This window comes from Eschrichtius robustus, chromosome 1 (genome assembly GCF_028021215.1).
Source record: "Eschrichtius robustus isolate mEscRob2 chromosome 1, mEscRob2.pri, whole genome shotgun sequence".
NCBI lineage: Eukaryota > Metazoa > Chordata > Mammalia > Artiodactyla > Eschrichtiidae > Eschrichtius > Eschrichtius robustus.
Genome location: NC_090824.1, coordinates 143982620 through 144002861, shown reverse-complemented (window position 1 = coordinate 144002861; position 20242 = coordinate 143982620). Strand labels below are relative to the sequence as shown.

The window sequence follows — 20242 nt, the reverse complement described above, 5'->3', positions numbered from 1 at the left end:
CCCTCCATAGGCAGCTGATGCCAGCCAATCACGAACATGACACATCCTTGGGAAGCCGAGGCCAGCACCTGCAACCCAATTATGATAGCCTATTCCACGACATCACAAAGGACATGTCCACATCTTCCCTTACCTTCCTGTGCGGGCCATCAGTGATCCACGCAGGTTTAAATTCAGCACTCGTTCCTGTCCCCACGCCAAGATGACCCACTTGGCATCAACACTGTGCCGGGAGTTAAAGTAGAGAAGCAAACAAGGGCAGCAGCGAGGCCTAATCCTTCAGCCGCTTTCCTCCGATGCCCAACCGAGCTCACCACCGCCCATTGCTCCAGCCTCACTAGGCACTCGAGAACCTCACCGTGAAAAACGCAAGAACAGGGACATCCACAGGCCTGGCCTGAGGTTCAAGGCACCAACCACGGAAGCTTGCTCATTTTGGCTTCCAGAATCAACCCCCAAAATGGCATGCACGATGCGTGATCCTGGCCAAAACTCACCTCCCACCTGCAAGCTAACAGGGCCTAGACCAGCACACACTCCGACTCTTAAAACCAGCAGGAGAGCCTGCCCCCTCGCATTCCCTCAACAGCCATTCAGCAGGGACCCTGGATTCACAGATAACACAGCTTATGTGCAGACACGGTCAACCCTCAGACAGGAGCCCCTCCAATACTGGAGTCCTTGGTGGTGTTTGCATGCATGTCGGCGGGGGACGCTGGCCCTCATTCCAAACTGTCCTCTCCCCCTGAGAGAGGAAACGTGCTGAACCTCAGTTTCGATGAGGAGACGGTAGAGTGTTCTCACTCATTTGGTTCAGATTTTCCAAGAAATGCATGCAAGGGTGTCATCATCGATCCAAGCACATGCTGGGACGCTTCAGAACACAACCGGGGTGTGCGTGGGGCTCTGTACAGGAGCCATGAGCCTGGGCTACCTCAAAAGCCTGGAGAATCCACAGCCCTCAGGTCACTCAGCAAGAGGAACAATCAATCCACTCTTGAAGCCATTGGGCCCGTCTGAGGAAAACCTAATACCTAATGGCACATTTGGGGTGCTTGAATACCTACCATCCTGAGTTATCCACGACCATGCTCGGGGACATGGGCCCGCCTCACTTTTTCCAATTCTTCTTAGCACGTCCAGTCATCAGAGCACACGAAGGTCTTCTTCTTTGTGCCGACGGCCAGCCTTTCCCAGCACCTGCACCTGAGAAGTGGACAGAAATCAGCGAGGCTTCATAAGTGGACCGGTGTCCTCAGAGGACATGATCCATACAAACATTTACCTGGCCTTGAGCTCTGAAACTGCTTCCCAAGGACCTCTATCCCTTACCGAGAATTGACTGCCTGTCTGATAGTACGACTGCAGGAAGTTAGGCACATATGTTGGCCGGTGTGTGAGAGGCTGTATGTGTGTGTTCACGCGTTTGGGCATGTGTGACTGTGACTGCGCATGCGGACGTGCTTGTGGGTTTCTCTGTGTGCCGCTGAATACGCATCTTGGTCTCTGTGTGTCCCTATGGCCCTGTGAAGAGGAGTCCAACAATAAAAGAAATAGTTTATACACAGCACCCTGGTTAGACCCCCAACTGAAAGGAGAAAGACCCCTGTCAGCTTAAAGAGGCCGCAGGCACACTTTGACCCCCAGGGGCTGTTGAAATAGTCCATGGACTCCCGCTCTCCCACAGCCACGCCTTCTGACAAAAACACACAGCCTCGACGAGACCTGTCTTCGGGCCTTGGCTGTGACATCTACGTGCACCTCGAGACATTGTCAGCTACCAGTATATCTGATGGGCATTTGGGGTCACTCGCAGCATTTCCGGAAGCAAGGGAACTCCCATGGTCGGGCCGACACCGACCGGCAGCTGTCTACTGCCAAGATGCAGCCTGAAACCACTCAAGGGGCTAACGAACGTGGGCCCACGTGCCACTTCTCGCCAACTAGGCCTAATCACTTTCCATTGACCCGTGGGAATGCCCACCACAGGAAGTGGTGGGCCTCAGCCACCATGACCCATGTCGGATCCCCACGGCGGAGACTACTCCACCTTCTCAGCCACGTCTCAGGCAGCTCCCATCTTGAATGTTCACGGCCCTGACCCCTAAGGAAACGCTCAAACCCTTGAAAGCCTCGTCCTACGTGCCCTCCTCCAGCCCACACGGCGACACGACCCTACTGGAAACCACAAACATCTTCAGAACATGGGAACACTGAACACCAGGGAAGACAGACCACAAGCCTGTCTCCTTCTTTGATGCTGATCCCACCCCATGCATCCTGGCAATTCTCCACTGCCACAGTGACACTAGCGAGTAACTCACAGTGATCAAAGTCATGGTCCCTGAGGACCACAGATAGACTTTAAACGGAAGGCCTCTGCCATGCGACGGGACTTGGAAGCCTGAAAGGGAACGGTGGCTGGTCACAGCAGCACAGCAGGCATGGCAATTGGACCCCCATCTCGGCCCCACCAATGGACAGCTCCAGATAAACCTCTGGCTGTTCGAAAGGCCTGCGTGCTACACTGGCCGGTCGTGTCATTGCCCCACGGGAGAAACACTTTCGCTTTACACATTGCCAAACAAGGGAACAAAGTGGCCAAAGGGGATATTCGCATAACTCAACTTCCCCCAAGGAGGCCGGCACAGACACCTCACCATGTCGATCTTCTCTACTTCCCACAAGACACCCTTTGGATGTCATTCCTCGGGCAACGGGATCGCAACTCTACACAAGTTACCTACCTCAACTCACCCACTTGAAATACCAAAGCCATCCGCTCCATAGGCAGCTTATGACAGCCCATCACGAACAAGACACATTCTTGGGAAGCCGAGGCCAGCGCCTGCAAACCAATGGTGACAGCCCATCCCACGACATCACACAGGACCTTTCCTCATGATACCTTCCCTTTCTCTCCAGGCCAGCAGCCACCACCCAAGCTGAAATGCTTCACTCGATCCACACCGCACTCCACGAACCTCCACTTAGCGCCAACAGTGTGCCGGCAACTTCAGCAGAGGAGCTCACAGGGGCAGCACTGAGGCCTAAACCTTCAGCCCCCTTCCGCCATCGCCCAAAACCTGCCCACGCCCGCCCACTGCTCCAGCCACACCGGGCATTCAAGAACCTCACCGCGCGAAACACAACAGCAGAGAGGGCCAAAGGCCTGGCCTGAGGCTCCAGGCTACAAACAAGGAAGCTTGCTCATTTTGGCTTCCATAATCAACTTCGGAAGCTGCATGCACAAAGCGTGATCCTGTCCAAAAATCACCTCTCCAAGCTGCAAGCTTACTGGGTCTACACCAGAACACACTCCGACCCTGAACACTAGCAGGAAAGCCTGCCCTCTTGCATTCCCTCAACGGCCTTTTAGCAGGGACCGGGGATTCCTAGATGACCCAGCTTATGGGCAGATATGGTCGACCCTCAGACAGGAGCCCCTCCAATGCTGGAGCCCTTAGTGGTGTTTGCTTGCCTATCAGCAAGAGACGTTGGCCCTCATTCCTAACTGTCCCATACCCCCGAGACAGGAAACGTGCTGGACCTCAGTTTCGATGAGGTGACGGAAAAGCGTTCTCACCATTTTGTTCAGATTTTCCAAGGAATGCAAACAAGGGTGTCATCATCGATCCAAGCACATGCTGGGACGCTGCAGAACACAAAAGGGAAGGTTGTGGGGCTCTGCAGAGGAGCCATGACCTGGAAGTATTCCAACAGCCTGGGGAATCCACAGTCCTCAGGCCACTCAGCAAGACCAACAATGAATCCATTCTTGCAACCATTGGGCCCATCTGTGGAAAACCTAATATCCAATGGCACATTGGGTGAATGCCTACCGTCCTGAGATATCCACAGACATGCTCGGCAACTTGCACCCGCCCCACTTTTTCCAGTTCTCCTTAGCACATCCAGTCATCAGACAATGCGAAGGTCTTCTTCTCTTTGCCGACCGCCAGCCTTACCCTGCAACTGCACCTGTGAAGTGGACAGAAATCACGCAGGTTTCTGAATTGCACCAGGGTCCTCAGAGAACATGATTCTTATGAGCACATAACCTGGGCGTGAGCCTGGAAGCTGCTTCCCAAGTACCACTATCCCCTACCGAAAACTGATTGTGTGTCTCACAGCACGACTGAAGGAAGTTACGCACGTACGGTGGTCGGTGTGTGAGACGCTCTATGTGTGTATTCACACGTGTGGGGGTGTGTGACTGTGACTGTGCACGAGGATGCGTTTGTGGATTCCTGTGTGTGCCGCTAAATACGCGTCTTGGTCTCTGGGTGTCCCTGTGGCCCTTTGCAGATGCCTCCAACAGTAAACCTCATAGATTATACACAGCACCCTGGTTTGACCCCCAGCTGAAAGGCGAAAGGACCCTGTCAGATTCATGAGGCCGCATGCAAACTTTGACCCCCAGGGCTGTCGAAATAGTCCACAGACTCCCGCTCTCCCACAGCCACGCCTTCTGACCAAAGCACAAAGACTGGACGAGACCTCCCTTCCGGCCGTTGGTGTCACACCTATGTGGACCTGGAGATCCTGCCACCTACCACCACATCTGATGTGCCCTTGGGGTCACTCCCAGTGCTCCCGGAAGCAAGGTAACCTCCCATGGGCGGGCTGACACCGACCTGCAGTTGCCGACAGGCAAGATGCAGCCTGGCAATTCTCAAGGGGTTAACGGACTTCGGCCGAAGTGCCTCATCTCGCCAACTAGACCAAATCGCTTTCCATGACCTCATGGGAATGCCCTCAATGGGAAGTGTGGGGCTTCAGCAACCATGACACAGTTTGGAATCCCACAGAGGAAATTAGGCCACCTTCCCGGCCACGTATAGGCAAGCTTCCAACTGGTAGGGTTCGCGGCCCTGACCACTGAGGAAACGCTCAAACGCTACACAGCCTCGTCCTAAGTGCCCTCCTCCTGCCTGCAGGGCGACTCGATTCGACTTGAAGCCACAGACATCATGCGAACACGGAGACACTGAACAGCAGGGAAGACACACCGCAAGCCTGTCTGCTTCGATGATGCCCACCCCGCCCCATGGATCCTGGCAATTCTCCACTGCCACAGCGACACTACCGAGGAACTCACAGTGATCAAAGGCACTGTCCCCGAGGACCACAGACAGACTTTCAACGGAAAACCTTTGCCACACGAGGGGACCTGGAAACTTGAAAGGGCACAGTGGCTGACCACGTCAGTGCACCTGGCGTCACAACAGTGCCCCCACCACTGTCCCGCCAACGGACTGCTCCAGATACACCTCTAGCTGTTCGCAGGCGAGTCATCCGCCCCGGGAGAAGCCCTTTCGCTTTACACATTCCCAAACAAGGGAATAAAGCGGCCAAAGGGGATGTTCGCATAACTAACCATCCTCCAAGGAGGCCAGCACGGATGCGACACCATGTCGATCTTCTCCACCCCTCGCAAGACACCCTTTGGGAGTCTTTCCTCTGGCAACGGGATCACAACTCTACACAGGTTACCTACCTCACTTCATCCACTTCAACTGCCAAAGCCATCCCCTCCATAGGCAGCTGATGCCAGCCAATCACGAACATGACTCATCCTTGGGAAGCCGAGGCCTGCACCTGCAACTCAATTATGATAGCCTATTCCACGACATCACAAAGGACACGTCCTCATCTTCCCTTCCCTTCCTGAGTGGGCCATCAGTGATCCACGCAGGTTGAAATACAGCACTCGTTCCTCTCCCCACTCCACGATGACCCACTTGGCATCAACACTGTGCCGGGAGTTAAAGTAGAGAAGCCAACAAGGGCAGCAGCGAGGCCTAATCCATCAGCCCCTTTCCGCCGATGCCTAACCGAGCTCAGCCCAGCCCATTGCTCCAGCCTCACTAGGCACTCAAGAACCTCACCGTGAAAAACGCAAGAACAGGGAGGGCCACAGGCCTGGCCTGATGTTCCAGGCACCAACCAGGGACGCTTGCTCATTTTGGCTTCCAGAATCAACCCCCAAAATGGCATGCACGAAGCGTGAACCTGGCCAAAACTCACCTCCCAACTGCCAGCTAACTGGGCCTAGACCAGCACACACTCCGACTCTTAAGACCAGCAGGAGAGCCTGCCCCCTCGCATTCCCTCAACAGCCATTCAGCAGGGACCCGGGATTCACAAATAACACAGCTTATGTGCAGACACAGTCAACACTCAGAAAGAAGCCCCTCCAATCCTGGAGCCCTTGGTGGTGTATGCATGCATGTCGGCGGGGGACGCTGGCCCTCATTCCTAACTGTCCTCTCCCCTGAGAGAGGAAACGTGCTGAACCTCAGTTTCGATGAGGAGACGGTAGAGTGTTCTCACTCATTTGGTTCAGATTTTCCAAAGAATGCATGCAAGGGTGTCATCATCGATCCAAGCACATGCTGGGACGCTGCAGCACACATTCGAGGAGTGCGCGGGGCTCTGTACAGGAGCGATGAGCCTGGGCTACCCCAAAAGCCTGGTGAATCCACAGCCCTCAGGCCAGTCAGCAAGAGGAACAATCAATCCACTCTTGCAGCCATTGGGCCCGTGTGAGGAAAACCTAATATCTAATGGCACATCTTGGGGTGCTTGAATACCTACCGTCCTGAGTTATCCACGACCATGCTCGGGGACATGGGCCCGCCTCACTTTTTCCAGGTCTTCTTAGCACCTCCAGGCATCAGAGCACACGAAGGTTTTCTTGTTTGTGCCGACGGCCAGCCTTTCGCAGCAACTGCACCTGATAAGTGGACAGAAATCCCCGAGGCTTCCTAAGTGGACCGGTGTCCTCAGAGGACATGATCCATACAAACATTTACCTGACCTTAAGCTCTGAAACTGCTTCCCAAGGACCTCTATCCCTTACCGAGAATTGACTGCATGTCTGATAGTACGACGGCAGGAAGTTAGGCACATATGTTGGCTGGTGTGTGAGAGGCTGTATGTGTGTGTTCACACGTGTGGGCATGTGCGACTGTGACTGGGCATGCGGACGTGCTTGTGGGTTTCTCTGTGTGCCGCTGAATATGCGTCTTGGTCTCTGTGTGTCCCTATGGCCCTGTGAAGAGGAGTCCAACAGTAAAAGAAATAGTTTATACACAGCACCCTGGTTAGACCCCCTACTGAAAGGAGAAAGACCCCTGTCAGCTTCAAGAGGCCGCGGGCACACTTTGACCCCCAGGGGCTGTTGAAATAGTCCATGGACTCCCGCTCTCCCACAGCCACGCTTTCTGACCAAAACACAAAGACTCGACGAGACCTGCCTCTGGGCCTTGGCTGTGACATCTACCTGCTGCTCGAGACTCTGTCAGCTACCAGTATATCTGATGGGCATTTGGGGTTATTCGCAGCACTTCCGGAAGCAAGGGAACTCCCATGGTTGGGCCGACACCGACCGGCAGCTGTCTACTGCCAAGATGCAGCCTGAAACCACTCAAGGGGCTAACGAACGTTGGCCCACGTGCCACTTGTCGCCAACTAGGCCTAATCACTTTCCATTGACCCGTGGGAATGCACACCACAGGAAGTGGTGGGCTTCAGCCACCATGACCCATGTCGGATCCCCACGGCGGAAACTAGTCCACATTCTCAGCCACGTCTCAGGCAGTTCCCATCTTGAATGTTCACGGCCCTGACCCCTAAGGAAACGCTCAAACCCTTGAAAGCCTCGTCCTACGTGCCCTCCTCCAGCCCACACGGCGACACGACCCTACTGGAAACCACAAACATCTTCAGAACACGGGAACACTGAACACCAGGGAAGACAGACCACAAGCCTGTCTCCTTCTTTGATGCTGATCCCACCCCATGCATCCTGGCAATTCTCCACTGCCACAGTGACACTAGCGAGGAACTCACAGTGATCAAAGGCATGGTCCCTGAGGACCACAGACAGACTTTAAACGGAAGGCCTTTGCCATGCGACGGGACTTGGAAGCCTGAAAGGGAACGGTGGCTGGTCACAGCAGCACAGCAGGCATGACAATTGGACCCCCATCTCGGCCCCACCAATGGACAGCTCCAGATAAACCTCTGGCTGTTCGAAAGGCCTGCGTGCTACACTGGCCGGTCGTGTAATTGCCCCACGGGAGAAAAACTTTCGCTTTACACATTGCCAAACAAGGGAACATAGTGGCCAAAGGGGATATTCGCATAACTCAACTACCCCCAAGGAGGCCGGCACAGACACCTCACCATGTCGATCTTCTCTACTTCCCACAAGACACACTTTGGATGTCATTCCTCGGGCAACGGGATCGCAACCCTACACAAGTTACCTACCTCATCTCACCCACTTGAACTACCAAAGCCATCCGCTCCATAGGCAGCTTATGACAACCCATCACGAACAAGACACATTCTTGGGAAGCCGAGGCCAGCGCCTGCAACCCAATGGTGACAGCCCATCCCATGACATCACACAGGACCTTTCCTCATGATAACTTCCCTTTCTCTCCAGGCCAGCAGCCACCACCCAGGCTGAAATGCTTCACTCAATCCACACCCCACTCCACGAACCTCCACTTAGCGCCAACAGTGTGCCGGCAACTTCAGCAGAGGAGCTCACAGGGGCAGCACTGAGGCCTAAACCTTCAGCCCCCTTCCGCCATCGCCCAACACCAGCCCACGCCCGCCCACTGCTCCAGCCACACCGGGCATTCAAGAACCTCACCGCGTGAAACACAACAGCAGAGAGGGCCAAAGGCCTGGCCTGAGGCTCCAGGCTACAAACAAGGAAGCTTGCTCATTTTGGCTTCCATAATCAACTTCGGAAGCTGCATGCACAAAGCGTGATCCTGTCCAAAAATCACCTCTCCAAGCCGCAAGCTTACTGGGTCTACACCAGAACACACTCCGACCCTGAAGACTAGCAGGAAAGCCTGCCCTCTTGCATTCCCTCAACGGCCTTTTAGCAGGGACCGGGGATTCCTAGATGACCCAGCTTATGGGCAGATATGGTCGACCCTCAGACAGGAGCCCCTCCAATGCTGGAGCCCTTAGTGGTGTTTGCTTGCCTATCAGCAAGAGACGTTGGCCCTCATTCCTAACTGTCCCATACCCCCGAGACAGGAAACGTGCTGGACCTCAGTTTCGATGAGGTGACGGAAAAGCGTTCTCACCATTTTGTTCAGATTTTCCAAGGAATGCAAACAAGGGTGTCATCATCGATCCAAGCACATGCTGGGACGCTGCAGAACACAAAAGGGAAGGTTGTGGGGCTCTGCAGAGGAGCCATGACCTGGAAGTACTCCAACAGCCTGGGGAATCCACAGTCCTCAGGCCACTCAGCAAGACCAACAATGAATCCATTCTTGCAACCATTGGGCCCATCTGTGGAAAACCTAATATCCAATGGCACATTGGGTGAATGCCTACCGTCCTGAGATATCCACAGACATGCTCGTCAACTTGCACCCGCCCCACTTTTTCCAGTTCTCCTTAGCACATCCAGTCATCAGACAATGCGAAGGTCTTCTTCTCTTTGCCGACAGCCAGCCTTACCCTGCAACTGCACCTGTGAAGTGGACAGAAATCACGCAGGTTTCTGAATTGCACCAGGGTCCTCAGAGAACATGATTCTTATGAGCACATAACCTGGGCGTGAGCCTGGAAGCTGCTTCCCAAGTACCACTATCCCCTACCGAAAACTGATTGTGTGTCTCACAGCACGACTGAAGGAAGTTACGCACGTACGGTGGTCGGTGTGTGAGACACTCTATGTGTGTATTCACACGTGTGGGGGTGTGTGCCTGTGACTGTGCACGAGGATGCATTTGTGGATTCCTGTGTGTGCCGCTAAATACGCGTCTTGGTCTCTGGGTTTCCCTGTGGCCCTTTGCAGATGCCTCCAACAGTAAACCTCATAGTTTATACATAGCACCCTGGTTTGACCCCCAGGTGAAAGGCGAAAGGACCCTGTCAGATTCATGAGGCCGCATGCAAACTTTGACCCCCAGGGCTGTCGAAATAGGCCACAGACTCCCGCTCTCCCACAGCCACGCCTTCTGACCAAAGCACAAAGACTGGACGAGACCTCCCTCCCGGCCGTGGGTGTCACACCTATGTGGACCTGGAGATCCTGCCACCTACCAGCACATCTGATGTGCCCTTGGGGTCACTCCCAGTGCTCCCGGAAGTAAGGTAAACTCCCATGGGCGGGCTGACACCGACCTGCAGTTGCCGACAGGCAAGATGCAGCCTGGCAATTCTCAAGGGGTTAACGGACTTCGGCCGAAGTGCCTCATCTCGCCAACTAGACCAAATCGCTTTCCATGACCCCATGGGAATGCCCTCAATGGGAAGTGTGGGGCTTCAGCATCCATGACACAGGTTGGAATCCCACAGAGGAAATTAGGCCACCTTCCCGGCCACGTATAGGCAAGCTTCCAACTGGTAGGGTTCGCGGCCCTGACCACTGAGGAAACGCTCAAACGCTACACAGCCTCGTCCTAAGTGCCCTCCTCCTGCCTGCAGGGCGACTCGATTCGACTTGAAGCCACAGACATCATGCGAACACGGAGACACTGAACAGCAGGGAAGACACACCGCAAGCCTGTCTGCTTCGATGATGCCCACCCCACCCCATGCATCCTGGCAATTCTCCACTGCCACAGCGACACTACCGAGGAACTCACAGTGATCAAAGGCACTGTCCCCGAGGACCACAGACAGACTTTCAACGGAAAACCTTTGCCACACGAGGGGACCTGGAAACTTGAAAGGGCACAGTGGCTGACCACGTCAGTGCACCTGGCGTCACAACAGTGCCCCCACCTCTGTCCCGCCAACGGACTGCTCCAGATACACCTCTAGCTGTTCGCAAGGCGAGTCATCCGCCCCGGGAGAAGCCCTTTCGCTTTACACATTCCCAAACAAGGGAATAAAGCGGCCAAAGGGGATGTTCGCATAACTAACCATCCTCCAAGGAGGCCGGCACGGATGCGACACCATGTCGATCTTCTCCACCCCTCGCAAGACACCCTTTGGGAGTCTTTCCTCTGGCAACGGGATCACAACTCTACACAGGTTACCTACCTCACCTCATCCACTTCAACTGCCAAAGCCATCCCCTCCATAGGCAGCTGAAGCCATCCAATCACGAACATGACTCATCCTTGGGAAGCCGAGGCCTGCACCTGCAACCCAATTATGATAGCCTATTCCACGACATCACAAAGGACACGTCCTCATCTTCCCTTCCCTTCCTGTGTGGGCCATCAGTGATCCACGCAGGTTGAAATACAGCACTCGTTCCTCTCCCCACTCCACGATGACCCACTTGGCATCAACACTGTGCCGGGAGTTAAAGTAGAGAAGCCAACAAGGGCAGCAGCGAGGCCTAATCCATCAGCCCCTTTCCGCCGATGCCCAACCGTGCTCAGCCCAGCCCATTGCTCCAGCCTCACTAGGCACTCAAGAACCTCACCGTGAAAAACGCAAGAACAGGGAGGGCCACAGGCCTGGCCTGATGTTCCAGGCACCAACCAGGGACGCTTGCTCATTTTGGCTTCCAGAATCAACCCCCAAAATGGCATGCACGAAGCGTGAACCTGGCCAAAACTCACCTCCCAACTGCCAGCTAACTGGGCCTAGACCAGCACACACACCGACTCTTAAGACCAGCAGGAGAGCCTGCCCCCTCGCATTCCCTCAACAGCCATTCAGCAGGGACCCGGGATTCACAGATAACACAGCTTATGTGCAGACACAGTCAACACTCAGAAAGAAGCCCCTCCAATCCTGGAGCCCTTGGTGGTGTATGCATGCATGTCGGCGGGGGACGCTGGCCCTCATTCCTAACTGTCCTCTCCCCCTGAGAGAGGAAACGTGCTGAAGCTCAGTTTCGATGAGGAGACGGTAGAGTGTTCTCACTCATTTGGTTCAGATTTTCCAAAGAATGCATGCAAGGTTGTCATCATCGATCCAAGCACATGCTGCGACCCTGCAGCACAAATTCGAGGAGTGCGCGGGGCTCTGTACAGGAGCGATGAGCCTGGGCTACCCCAAAAGCCTGGTGAATCCACAGCCCTCAGGCCAGTCAGCAAGAGGAACAATCAATCCACTCTTGCAGCCATTGGGCCCGTGTGAGGAAAACCTAATATCTAATGGCACATCTTGGGGTGCTTGAATACCTACCGTCCTGAGTTATCCACGACCATGCTCGGGGACATGGGCCCGCCTCACTTTTTCCAGGTCTTCTTAGCACCTCCAGGCATCAGAGCACACGAAGGTTTTCTTGTTTGTGACGACGGCCAGCCTTTCGCAGCAACTGCACCTGATAAGTGGACAGAAATCACCGAGGCTTCCTACGTGGACCGGTGTCCTCAGAGGACATGATCCATACAAACATTTACCTGACCTTAAGCTCTGAAACTGCTTCCCAAGGACCTCTATCCCTTACCGAGAATTCACTGCATGTCTGATAGTACGACGGCAGGAAGTTACGCACATATGTTGGCTGGTGTGTGAGAGGCTGTATGTGTGTGTTCACACGTGTGGGCATGTGCGACTGTGACTGGGCATGCGGACGTGCTTGTGGGTTTCTCTGTGTGCCGCTGAATACGCGTTTTGGTCTCTGTGTGTCCCAATGGCCCTGTGAAGAGGAGTCCAACAATAAAAGAAATAGTTTATACACAGCACCCTGGTTAGACCCCCAACTGAAAGGAGAAAGAACCCTGTCAGCTTCAAGAGGCCGCGGCCACACTTTGACCCCCAGGGGCTGTTGAAAGGGTCCACGGACTCCCGCTCTCCCACAGCCACGCCTTCTGACCAAAACACAAAGACTCGACGAGACCTGCCTCTGGGCCTTGGCTGTGACATCTACCTGCAGCTCGAGACTCTGTCAGCTACCAGTATATCTGATGGGCATTTGGGGTTACTCGCAGCACTTCCGGAAGCAAGGGAAATCCCATGGTCGGGCCGACACCGACCGGCAGCTGTCTACTGCCAAGATGCAGCCTGAAACCATTCAAGGGGGTAAGGAACGTGGGCCCACGTGCCACTTCTCGCCAACTAGGCCTAATCACTTTCCATTGACCCGTGGGTATGCCCTCCACAGGAAGCGGTGGGCTTCAGCCACCATGACCCATGTCGGATCCCCACGGCGGAAACTAGTCCACATTCCCAGCCACGTCTCAGGCATCTCCCATCTTGAATGTTCACGGCCCTGATCCCTAAGGAAACGCTCAAACCCTTGAAAGCCGCGTCCTACGTGCCCTTCTCCAGCCCACAGGGCGACACGGCCCTACTGGAAACCACAAACATCTTCAGAACACGGGAACACTGAACACCAGGGAAGACAGACCGCAAGCCTGTCTCCTTCTTTGATGCTGATCCCACCCCATGCATCCTGGCAATTCTCCACTGCCACAGTGACACTAGCGAGTAACTCACAGTGATCAAAGGCATGGTCCCTGAGGACCACAGACAGACTTTCAACGGAAGACCTCTGCCATGCGACGGGACTTGGAAGCCTGAAAGGGAACGGTGGCTGGTCACAGCAGCACAGCAGGCATGGCAATTGGACCCCCATCTATGCCCCACCAATGGATTGCTCCAGATAAACCTCTGGCTGTTCGAAAGGCCTGCGTGCTACACTGGCCGGTCGCGTCATTGCCCCACGGGAGAAACACTTTCGCTTTACACATTGCCAAACAAGGGAACAAAGCGGCCAAAGGGGATATTCGCATAACTCAACTACCCCCAAGGAGGCCGGCACAGACGCCTCACCATGTCGATCTTCTCTACTTCCCACAAGACACCCTTTGTATGTCATTCCTCGGGCAACGGGATCACAACTCTACACAGGTTACCTACATCAACTCACCCACTTGAACTACCAAAGCCATCTGCTCCATAGGCAGCTAATGCCAGCCCATCACGAACAAGACACATTCTTGGGAAGCCGAGGCCAGCGCCTGCAACCCAATGGTGACAGCTCATCCCACGACATCACACAGGACCTTTCCTCATGATACCTTCCCTTTCTCTCCAGGCCAGCAGCCACCACCCAGGTTGAAATGCTTCACTCGAACCACACCCCACTCCACGAACCTCCACTTAGCGCCAACAGTGTGCTGGCAACTTCAGCAGAGGAGCTGACAGGGGCAGCACTGAGGCCTAAACCTTCAGCCCCCTTCCGCCATCGCCCAACTCCAGCACACGCCCGCCAACTGCTCCAGCCACACCGTGAAGTCAAGAACCTCACCGCACGAAACACAACAGCAGAGAGGGCCAAAGGCCTGGCCTGAGGCTCCAGGCTGCAACCAAGGAAGCTTGCTCATTTTGGCTTCCATAATCAACCTCGGAAGGGGCATGCACAAAGCGTGATCCTGTCCAAAAATCACCTCTCCAAGCTGCAAGCTTACTGGGTCTACACCAGAACACACTCCGACCCTGAACACTAGCAGGAAAGCCTGCCCTCTTGCATTCCCTCAACGGCCTTTTAGCAGGGACCGGGGATTCCTAGATGCCCCAGCTTATGGGCAGATATGCTCGACCCTCAGACAGGAGCCCCTCCAATGCTGGAGCCCTTAGTGGTGTTTGCATGCCTCTCAGCAGGAGAAGTTGGCCCTCATTCCTAACTGTCCCATACCCCCGAGACAGGAAACGTGCTGGACCTCAGTTTCGATGAGGTGACGGCAGAGCGTTCTCACTCATTTTGTTCAGATTTTCCAAGGAATGCATACAAGGGTGTCATCATCGATCCAAGCACATGCTGGGACGCTGCAGAATACAAAAGGGAACGCTGTGCGGCTCTGCAGAAAAGCCATGACCTGGAAGTACCCCAACAGCCTGGGGAATCCACAGTCCTCAGGCCACTCAGCAAGACCAACAATCAATCCATTCTTGCAAACATTGGGCCCATCTGTGGAAAACCTTATATCCAATGGCACATTGGGTGAATGCCTACCGTCCTGAGATATCCACAGACATGCTTGGCAACTTGCACCCGCCCCACTTTTTCCAGTTCTCCTTAGCACATCCAGTCATCAGACAATGCGAAGCTCTTCTTCTCTTTGACGACAGCCAGCCTTACCCTGCAACTGCACCTGTGAAGTGGACAGAAATCATGCAGGTTTCTGAATTGCACAAGGGTCTTCAGAGAACATGATCCTTATGAGCACATAACATGGGCGTGAGCCTGGAAGCTGCTTCCCAAGTACCACTATCCCCTACCGAAAACTGATTGTGTGTCTCATAGCACGACTATAGGAACTTACGCACGTATGTTGGTCGGTGTGTGAGACGCTGTATGTGTGTATTCACACGTGTGGGCGTGTGTGACTGTGACTGTGCACGAGGATGCGTGTGTGGATTCCTGTGTGTGCCGCTAAATACGCGTCTTGGTCTCTGGGTGTCCCTGTGGCCCTTTGCAGATGCCTCCAACAGAAAACGTCATAGTTTATACACAGCACCCAGGTTGGACCCCCAACTGAAAGGCGAAAGAACCCTGTCAGGTTCATGAGGCCGCATGCAAACTTTGGACCCCAGGGCTGTCGAAATAGGCCACAGACTCCCGGTCTCCCACAGCCACGCCTTCTGACCAAAGCACAAAGCCTGGACGAGACCTCCCTCCCGGCCGTGGGTGCCACACCTATGTGGACCTGGAGATCCTGCCACCTACCACCACATCTGATGTGTCCTTGGGGTCACTTCCAGTGCTCCCGGAAGCAAGGTAACCTCCCATGGGTGGGCTGACACCGACTTGCAGTTGCCGACAGGCAAGATGCAGCCTGGCAATTCTCAAGGGGTTAACGGATTTCGGCCCAAGTGCCTCATCTCGCCAACTAGACCAAATCACTTTCCATGACCCCGTGGGAATGCCCTCAATGGGAAGTGTGGGGCTTCAGCAACCATGACACATGTTGGAATCCCACAGAGGAAATTAGGCCACCTTCCCGGCCACGTATAGGCAAGCATCCAACTGGTAGGGTTTACGGCCCTGACCACTGAGGAAACGCTCAAACGCTACACAGCCTCGTCCTAAGTGCCCTCCTCCTGCCTGCAGGGCGACTCGATTCGACTTGAAGCCACAGATATCATGCGAACACGGAGACACTGAACAGCAGGGAAGACACACCGCAAGCCTGTCTGCTTCGATGATGCCCACCCCACCCCATGCATCCTGGCAATTCTCCACTGCCACAGCGACACTACCGAGGAACTCACAGTGATCAAAGACACTGTCCCCGAGGACCACAGACAGACTTTCAACGGAAAACCTCTGCCACACGAGGGGACCTGGAAACTTGAAAGGGCACAGTGGCTGTCCACGTCAGTGGACCTGGCGTCACAACAGTGCCCCCACCTCTGTCCCGCCAACGGACTGCTCCAGATACACCTCCAGCTGTTCACAAGCCGAGTCATCCCCCCCGAGAGAAGCCCTTTCGCATTACACATTCCCAAACAAGGGAACAAAGCGGCCATAGGGTATGTTCGCATAACTAACCATCCTCCAAGGAGGCCGGCACAGATGCGACACCATGTCGATCTTCTTCACCCCTCGCAAGACACCCTTTGGGAGTCCTTCCTCTGGCAACGGGATTACAACTCTCCACAGGTTACCTACCTCACCTCATCCACTTCAACTGCCAAATCCATCCCCTCCATAGGCAGCTGATGCCAGCCAATCACGAACATGACACATCCTTGGGAAGCCGAGGCCAGCACCTGCAACCCAATTATAATAGCCTATTCCATGACATCACAAAGGACATGTCCTCATCTTCCCTTCCCTTCCTGTGCGGGCCATCAGTGATCCACACAGGTTGAAATACAGCACTCGTTCCTCTCCCCGCTCCACGATGACCCACTTGGCATCAACACTGTGCCAGGAGTTAAAGTAGAGAAGCCAACAAGGGCAGCAGCGAGGCCTAATCCATCAGCCCCTTTCCGCCGATGCCCAACCGAGCTCAGCCCAGCCCATTGCTCCAGCCTCATTATGCACTCAAGAACCTCACCGTGAAAAACGCAAGAACAGGGAGGGCCACAGGCCTGGCCTGAGGTTCCAGGCACCAACCAGGGACGCTTGCTCATTTTGGCTTCCAGAATCAACCCCCAAAATGGCATGCACGAAGCGTGAACCTGGCCAAAACTCACCTCCCAACTGCAAGCTAACTGGGCCTAGACCAGCACACACTCCGACTCTTAAGACCAGCAGGAGAGCCTGCCCCCTCGCATTCCCTCAACAGCCATTCAGCAGGGGCCCGGGATTCACAGATAACACAGCTTATGTGCAGACACGGTCAACCCTCAGACAGGAGCCCCTCCAATCCTGGAGTCCTTGGTGGTGTTTGCATGCATGTCGGCGGGGGACGCTGGCCCTCATTCCTTACTGTTCTCTCCCCCTGAGAGAGCAAACGTGCTGAACCTCAGTTTCGATGAGGAGACGGTAGAGTGTTCTCTCTCATTTGGTTCAGATTTTCCAAGGAATGCATGCAAGCGTGTCATCATCGATCCAAGCACATGCTGGGACACTGCAGCACACAACCGGGGTGTGTGCGGGGCTCTGTACGGGAGCCATGAGCCTGGGCTACCCCAAAAGCCTGGAGAATCCACAGCCCTCAGGCCACTCAGCAAGAGGAACAATCAATCCACTCTTGCAGCCATTGGGCCCATCTGAGGAAAACCTAATATCTAATGGCACATCTTGTGGTGCTTGAATACCTACCGTCCTGAGTTATCCATGACCATGATCGGGGACATGGGCCCGCCACACTTTTTCCAGGTCTTCTTAGCACCTCCAAGCATCAGAGGACACAAAGGTTTTCTTGTTTGTGCCGACGGCCAGCCTTTCCCAGCAACTGCACCTGAGAAGTGGACAGAAATCACCGAGGCTTCCTAAGTGGACCGGTGTCCTCAGAGGACATGATCCATACAAACATTTACCTGGCCTTGAGCTCTGAAACTGCTTCCCAAGGACCTCTATCCCTTACCGAGAATTGACTGCATGTCTGATAGTACGACTGCAGGAAGTTAGGCACCTACGTTGGCTGGTGTGTGAGAGGCTATATGTGTGTGTTCACACGTGTGGGCGTGTGCGACTGTGACTGGGCTTGCGCACGTGCTTGTGGGTTTCTCTGTGTGCCGCTGAAAACGCGTCTTGGTCTCTGTGTATCCCTATGGCCCTGTGAAGAGGAGTCCAACAGTAAAAGAATTAGTTTATACACAGCACCCTTGTTAGACCCCCAACTGAAAGGAGAAAGAACCCTGTCAGCTTCAAGAGGCCGCGGCCACACTTTGACCCCCAGGGGCTGTTGAAAGGGTCCACGGACTCCCGCTCTCCCACAGCCACGCCTTCTGACCAAAACACAAAGACTCGACGAGACCTGCCTCTGGGCCTTGGCTGTGACATCTACCAGCAGCTCGAGACTCTGTCAGGTACCAGTATATCTGATGGGCATTTGGGGTCACTCGCAGCACTTCCAAAAGCAAGGGAACTCCCATGGTCGGGCCGACACCCACCGGCAGCTGTCTACTGCCAAGATGCAGCCTGAAACCACTCAAGGGGCTAACGAACGTGGGCCCATGTGCCACTTCTCGCCAATTAGGCCTAATCACTTTCCATTGACCCGTGGGAATGCCCTCCACAGGAAGCGGTGGGCTTCAGCCACCATGACCCATGTCGGATACCCACGGCGGAAACTAGTCCACATTCCCAGCCACGTCTCAGGCATCTCCCATCTTGAATGTTCACGGCCCTGCTCCCCAAGGAAACGCTCAAACCCTTGAAAGCCGCGTCCTACGTGCCCTTCTCCAGCCCACAGGGCGACACGGCCCTACTGGAAACCACAAACATCTTCAGAACACGGGAACACTGAACACCACGGAAGACAGACCGCAAGGCTGTCTCCTTCTTTGGTGCTGATCCCACCCCATGCATCCTGGCAATTCTCCACTGCCACAGTGACACTAGCGAATAACTCACAGTGATCAAAGGCATGGTCCCTGAGGACCACCGAAAGACTTTCAACGGAAGACCTCTGCCATGCGACGGGACTTGGAAGTCTGAAAGGGAACGGTGGCTGGTCACAGCAGCACAGCAGGCATGGCAATTGGACCCCCATCTCTGCCCCACCAATGGACTGCTCCAGATAAACCTCTGGCTGTTCGAAAGGCCTGCTTGCTACAGTGGCCGTTTGCGTCATTGCCCCACGGGAGAAACACTTTCGCTTTACACATTGCCAAACGAGGGAAAAAAGCGGACAAAGGGGATATTCGCATAACTCAACTACCCCCAAGGAGGCCGGCACAGACGCATCACCATGTCGATCTTCCCTACTTCCCGCAAGACACCCTTTGGGTGTCATTCCTCGGGCAATGGGATCGCAACTCTACACAGGTTACCTACCTCAACTCACCCGCTTGAACTACCAAAGCCATCCGCTCCATAGGCAGCTTATGCCAGCCCATCACGAAAGAGACACATTCTTGGGAAGCCGAGGCCAGCGCCTGCAACCCAATGGTGACAGCCCATCCCACGACATCACACAGGACCTTTCCTCATGATACCTTCCCTTTCTCTCCAGGCCAGCAGCCACCACCCAGGCTGAAATGCTTCACTCGATCCACACCCCACTCCAAGAACCTCCACTCAGCGCCAACAGTGTGCCGGCAACTTCATCAGAGGAGCTGACAGGGGCAGCACTGAGGCCTAAGCCTTCAGCCCCCTTCCGCAATCACCCAACTCCAGCCCACGCCCGCCCACTGCTCCAGCCACACCGGGCAGTCAAGAACCTCACCGCGCGAAGCACAACAGCAGATAGGGCCAAAGGCCTGGCCTGAGGCTCCAGGCTCCAACCAAGGAAGCTTGCTCATTTTGGCTTCCATAATCAACCTCGGAAGCGGCATGCACAAAGCGTGATCCTGTCCAAAAATCACCTCTCCAAGCTGCAAGCTTACTGGGTCTATACCAGAACACACTCCGACCCTGCAGACTAGCATGAAAGCCTGCCTCTTGCATTCCCTCAACGGCCTTTCAGCAGGGACTGGGGATTCCTTCATGACCCAGCTTATGGGCAGATATGGTCGACCCTCAGACAGGAGCCCCTCCAATGCTGGAGCCCTTAGTGGTGTTTGCATTCCTGTCAGCAGGAGACGTTGGCCCTCATTCCTAACTATCCCGTACCCCCGAGACAGGAAACGTGCTGGACCTCAGTTTCGATGAGTAGACGGAAGAGCGTTCTCACTCATTTTGTTCAGATTTTCCAAAGAATGCATACAAGTGTGTCATCGTCGATCC

At 54.7% G+C, this 20242-nt stretch overlaps 8 non-coding genes across 8 annotated transcripts; all 8 read right to left on the bottom strand.

Moving 5' to 3' along the window:
* Nucleotides 1-764: 764 nt before the first annotated feature.
* On the bottom strand, nucleotides 765-857 carry LOC137778726 (small nucleolar RNA SNORD116). Its single transcript, XR_011076985.1, has one exon. It is a non-coding gene; the product is annotated as a small nucleolar RNA SNORD116 (small nucleolar RNA).
* A 2689-nt stretch (nucleotides 858-3546) lies between these two features.
* LOC137778703 (small nucleolar RNA SNORD116) lies at nucleotides 3547-3638 on the bottom strand. Its single transcript, XR_011076978.1, has one exon. It is a non-coding gene; the product is annotated as a small nucleolar RNA SNORD116 (small nucleolar RNA).
* A 2658-nt stretch (nucleotides 3639-6296) lies between these two features.
* Nucleotides 6297-6389, bottom strand: LOC137777575 (small nucleolar RNA SNORD116). The gene has a single exon (XR_011076564.1). It is a non-coding gene; the product is annotated as a small nucleolar RNA SNORD116 (small nucleolar RNA).
* A 2690-nt stretch (nucleotides 6390-9079) lies between these two features.
* Nucleotides 9080-9171, bottom strand: LOC137778698 (small nucleolar RNA SNORD116). The gene has a single exon (XR_011076977.1). It is a non-coding gene; the product is annotated as a small nucleolar RNA SNORD116 (small nucleolar RNA).
* A 2660-nt stretch (nucleotides 9172-11831) lies between these two features.
* LOC137751133 (small nucleolar RNA SNORD116) lies at nucleotides 11832-11924 on the bottom strand. The gene has a single exon (XR_011070698.1). It is a non-coding gene; the product is annotated as a small nucleolar RNA SNORD116 (small nucleolar RNA).
* A 2690-nt stretch (nucleotides 11925-14614) lies between these two features.
* Nucleotides 14615-14707, bottom strand: LOC137753873 (small nucleolar RNA SNORD116). Its single transcript, XR_011071612.1, has one exon. It is a non-coding gene; the product is annotated as a small nucleolar RNA SNORD116 (small nucleolar RNA).
* A 2660-nt stretch (nucleotides 14708-17367) lies between these two features.
* LOC137751200 (small nucleolar RNA SNORD116) lies at nucleotides 17368-17460 on the bottom strand. Its single transcript, XR_011070716.1, has one exon. It is a non-coding gene; the product is annotated as a small nucleolar RNA SNORD116 (small nucleolar RNA).
* Nucleotides 17461-20149: 2689 nt separating this feature from the next.
* Nucleotides 20150-20242, bottom strand: LOC137776605 (small nucleolar RNA SNORD116). Its single transcript, XR_011076267.1, has one exon. It is a non-coding gene; the product is annotated as a small nucleolar RNA SNORD116 (small nucleolar RNA).